At 37.3% G+C, this 4,525-nt stretch overlaps 1 non-coding gene across 1 annotated transcript; it reads right to left on the minus strand.

Moving 5' to 3' along the window:
• Positions 1-684: 684 nt before the first annotated feature.
• Positions 685-788, minus strand: LOC119622634 (U6 spliceosomal RNA). The gene has a single exon (XR_005239241.1). It is a non-coding gene; the product is annotated as a U6 spliceosomal RNA (small nuclear RNA).
• Positions 789-4,525: the final 3,737 nt, after the last annotated feature.

Below are 4,525 nucleotides of genomic sequence, written 5' to 3' on the forward strand. Positions count from 1 at the left end.
TCTTTGTTCCAGTGTACCTCATTTTCTATCTTCTTTCAGATTGATTTTTATGATTCTGATTTATCTCTTTTGTCAGTTTATTAGCTGTTACTCTTTGTTGTGTTATTTTACTGGTTGTTTTGAGATTTCTGGCATACATTATTAACTCATCATTATTTACCATGAGTGATAAGATATCGCTTCACATATAGCATAAAATTCTTACAGTAATATATTTCTATGTCTCCCTTCCTGGTCTTTGTGCGATTTTTCTTACACATTTTACTTTCCATGTGTGTTATAATCTGTCAAATATATTATTATTATATTTGCTTTGAACAGTTGACTATGTTTTAAGTACATTTAAATGTACTTTAAAAATATTTTCCCACATTGTTACTATTTCTCTTGCTTTTAATTTCTTTGTATAAATCCAGGTTATCTGGTATCATTTTACTAGTGTTGGAAGGACTTCTTTTTAACATTTCTTGTAGTGCGGATCTGTTGATGATGAATTCTTTCAGCTTTTGTATGACTGATAAAGTCTTTATTCTTCACTTTAAAAATTGTGGTAAAGTACGTATAAGATCTGCCATCTTAACCATTTTTTAGTGTACAGTTCAGTGACATTGAGTACACTCACATTGTTGTGCATCCATCACCACTATACATCTCTAGAATGCTTTCCATCTAACAAAACTGAGAAAATATATGGAATGCATCACAAATTTGCATTCCATCCGTGTACACAGGCCATGCTAATCTCTGTATCATTTCGCTCTTAGTATCTGTGCTGCCAAAGTGAGTACTTAACTCCAGCCTGGGCGACAGAGCAAGACTGGCTCAAAAAATAGATAAATAAATTAAATGCTTAATTAATTTATTTATTTTAAAAGATATTTTTGCTAGGTAAAAATTCTAGAATGGCTTTTTAATTATCTTTTTCCTTTAAAAAATGCTTTAAATAGCCAGGCACAGTGGGGCATGCCTGTAATCCCAGCATTTTGGGAGGTCAAGTGGGGGTAGATCACCTGAGATCAGGAGTTCGAGACCAGCTTGGCCAAAATGGTGAAACTTCGTCTCTACTAAAAATACGAAAATTAGCCAGGCATGGTGGCAGCCACCTATAATCCCAGCTACTCGGGAGGGTGAGGCAGGAGAATTATTTGAATCTGGGAGGTGGAGGTTGCAGTGAGCCGAGATCATGCCATTGCACTCCAGTCTTGGTGACGAGGGTGAAACTCTGTCTCAAAAAAAAAAAAAAAAAAAAAAAAAAAAAAAAAAAAAAAAAAATGCTTTAAAGGTGTATCTTAAGCTTGCATTATTTTTGATGAAAAATCTCCTGTCTTATTTATTTTTTGTTCTTTTGTACTTAATATTTCTTTTTAGGGGGCTGCTTTTAAGATATTTTCTTTATTGGTTTGTGCATCTTGGTTTGTGCTTGGGGTTCATCGAGTTTTTGGATCTGTGGGTCTACAGTTTTCATCATATTTGGAATATATATGACCATTATTTCTTCAAATATTCTTTCTGTCCCCTCTTCCACTGGTGTCTCCAATACACATCTATTAGGCCACTTGAAATTTCCCCATAGCTGCTGATTGATGCTCTGTTTATCTTTTATACAGTTTTTAATTTTTTTGTCTTATATTTGAGTGTGGCTTTATATATTCCATTTCTATCTCTCTATGTGTCTTTCTGTATGGTGGTGTTAAAGCCTTCTCAGAGAGAACTCTTGGGGCAGCCTTAGGGTTCACTTCATTTGTTTCCCATTTCACAGGGATCACTGTCCTTTGTTGCCTGGTATCCAATGTCTTGTCTACCATTGTTTTAAATAATTTGCCCAGATTTTTAGCAAGAGAGTAAATCCAGTCCCTATCACTATTTTGGTAGAAGTTGCCCCAAATATTTAATTTAATTTAATTTTGCTATTGTATATGTGTTTGTCTTTTTTCACTGTATGTTCTAACTGGTTTTTCTTTGTATATATGAAGGTTATTGATTTCTGTTTTTTGATTTTATAACTTGCTATGTTACTTAAATTATCTTGTTTTTTATAGTAGTTTAATGTTGATTCTATTAAGTTTTTCAGATATCATATCCTCTACAAAGAGAGATAGTTTTCCCACTTCCTTTGCAATTAATATGCTTTTTGTTGCTCTCTCCTTCTAAAAGCATTGACAAATACTTCAACGTAATGTTAAATACTGTTAGAAATGATGGGCATGAGTTTGAAGACTATTGAAGTATTCTACTGATTCTATCTTTTGGAGATGTCCCTAGTAATGTCGCAAGTCTTCCTGTTCTGGAATGGCCCAGTGGCCATTTCTATGCCTCCTGTACAGCTGTTATCTTAGGGTTTCCAATCCCCTATTCCTAGTTCTCATTCTTACTTTTTTTGTTTGTTTGTTCATTTGACTCCTATTTTGGTAAAGCACAAGGGGATATGAAAAGCAATTCTCGATGATCTTGCAAACTCCCTAGATTGGCTGGGTAAATGATTTTAGCTTGGAAATAATTTTCCCTAAGAATTTTGAAGGCACGATTCCGTGTGTTCTAGGGTCTAATATTGTCCTTATGCATCTCATGCTGATGTCACTCACAGTGCTTTGTCCATAATTTGCTTTTTAGTTTCAATTCTTTAAAATTGTATGACATTCTCTTTGTCCCCAAAGACTACCTACCATTCTCTTTGTTTCTCCATGGCTGTAAGGTGCTAAAATTTGAAAGTCCCCTAAATTAACGTGATGTATGTTTCTGTTTCTATGGTTCTGTTACAGTAAATTATTACACTTATTTTTTTAAAGAATCATAATCATTAATTCACCAATACAAGTATGTCTGAACTAACTGTTGGGCTTCCCAGGCTTTCCTTTAATGAGTGCTGTTTAGAGTCTTGCAGGGTTTGTCTTTGGCCATGACTGAATCAGCCAGGATCAAACCCAATAATATACGGAACTTATAGAAATACAGAACAAAATTTAAGAAATGTAGGAATTACATATTCTGTATCAATAATCTACATGTGATTGTTATAACTTTCTGCCTCAATAAATTTATCATTCATATCTTATGGCAATCTATGGTTCCATGTTTTTAAGATTATTTTTTTAAGTTTAATTGGTTGTAGTATCCTGAGTACTAATGATATATAATAATATAATTATTATTATATAGCAGACACTCTTCTAAGTGTTTTCCATTTATAAGCCCATTCACATTTATAATTCTTATAACAAATCTATGAAGTGGATATTATTGTTATCCCTACCTTAAACACAAGGACATTGAGGCACAGAGAATTTAACATTAAGAATCTTAATTAAGAATTAAGGTCACGTAGGCTGGGCATGGTGGCTCATAGGCCTGTAATCCCAGCACTTTGGGAGGCTGAGGTGGGAGGATCACTTGAGGTCCTGAGTTCGAGATCAGGCTGGTCAACATGGTGGAACCTCGTCTCTACTAAGAAAAATCCAAAAAAATTAGCCGGGCATGATGGCACATGCCTATAATCTCAGATACTCAAGAGGTTGAGGCACAAGAATTGCTTGAACCTGGGAGGCAGAGGTTGCAGTGAGCTAGGATCACGCCACTGCACTCCAGCCTGGGCAACACAGAGAGACCTTGTAAAAAAAGAAAAATAGAATTAAGGTCACATAGCATGTAAATGGCAGAGCAAGAAGTTGATTCCAGGCCATCTGGCCCTGTAGTCTACTTTACCCACTGTGCTTTGTGGGCCTTTGGAAGCTGTAAGATTCTAAAGAGTTAGGAGTCTGATAGATGGCTCTGGGGTTACATTTCACCCTGCTCCTTCACTGTGACCTCTCACTATCCCCATCTTCTATTCATAATCTTGGCACAGTGGCTAACAAAGGGAGAGCCTTGGGCTGGGCTCCCAGGGATTGTAATTTGTTTTAGGACAATGCACTGGATTTCTAGGGATCCGTACTCACCACGCACAAACATCTGGGTGCCTGGTCCAGACTTAATCTCCACGTTAAGCTCCCTTTCTGGAATTTCACACGGTAGTAGGTGCCGGCTCTGCTGGCATGATGCTACAGATATGGATGGAATAGTTCATCTTGTTTCTCTTTGTGATGTCTGAAACAGTTCTTATCCAGGGGAAGTTGCCTTCTTTTTGGCTGTAGATTAATTCCTGGCCTGGTCCAGTTCCTCTGAACCGCTGGATGGGCCCTACAGGCAATAGGGAGGTCACGGTGCAATGACCAGTCTCCAGCTGTGACTGACACGGACTTCTCAGGCTGAATCCCCTGCAGCTCCTCCTCACCTGCCACTCCTAGAAGAACACAGGTCAGCTCCAAGCTCCAGCTGGGGCTGAGGCTGCGGTCCAGGTGCCTGGATTCAGATTGCATTTGAAGCCCCATTAATTCTTTCTTTCCATATCATGTATTAGCTTTTAGAATGGTCACATTTCTTAACTGGGTATCAAGAGAGACATAGAGACAAGACAGACAGACAGCCCTTGCTAAGGACACAGTCAGGAAGTCACAAGAGAAGACATATATCTAGAAAAGATGCTCAACAA

This window comes from Chlorocebus sabaeus, chromosome 2 (assembly GCF_047675955.1).
Source record: "Chlorocebus sabaeus isolate Y175 chromosome 2, mChlSab1.0.hap1, whole genome shotgun sequence".
In the NCBI taxonomy this organism is placed as follows: domain Eukaryota; kingdom Metazoa; phylum Chordata; class Mammalia; order Primates; family Cercopithecidae; genus Chlorocebus; species Chlorocebus sabaeus.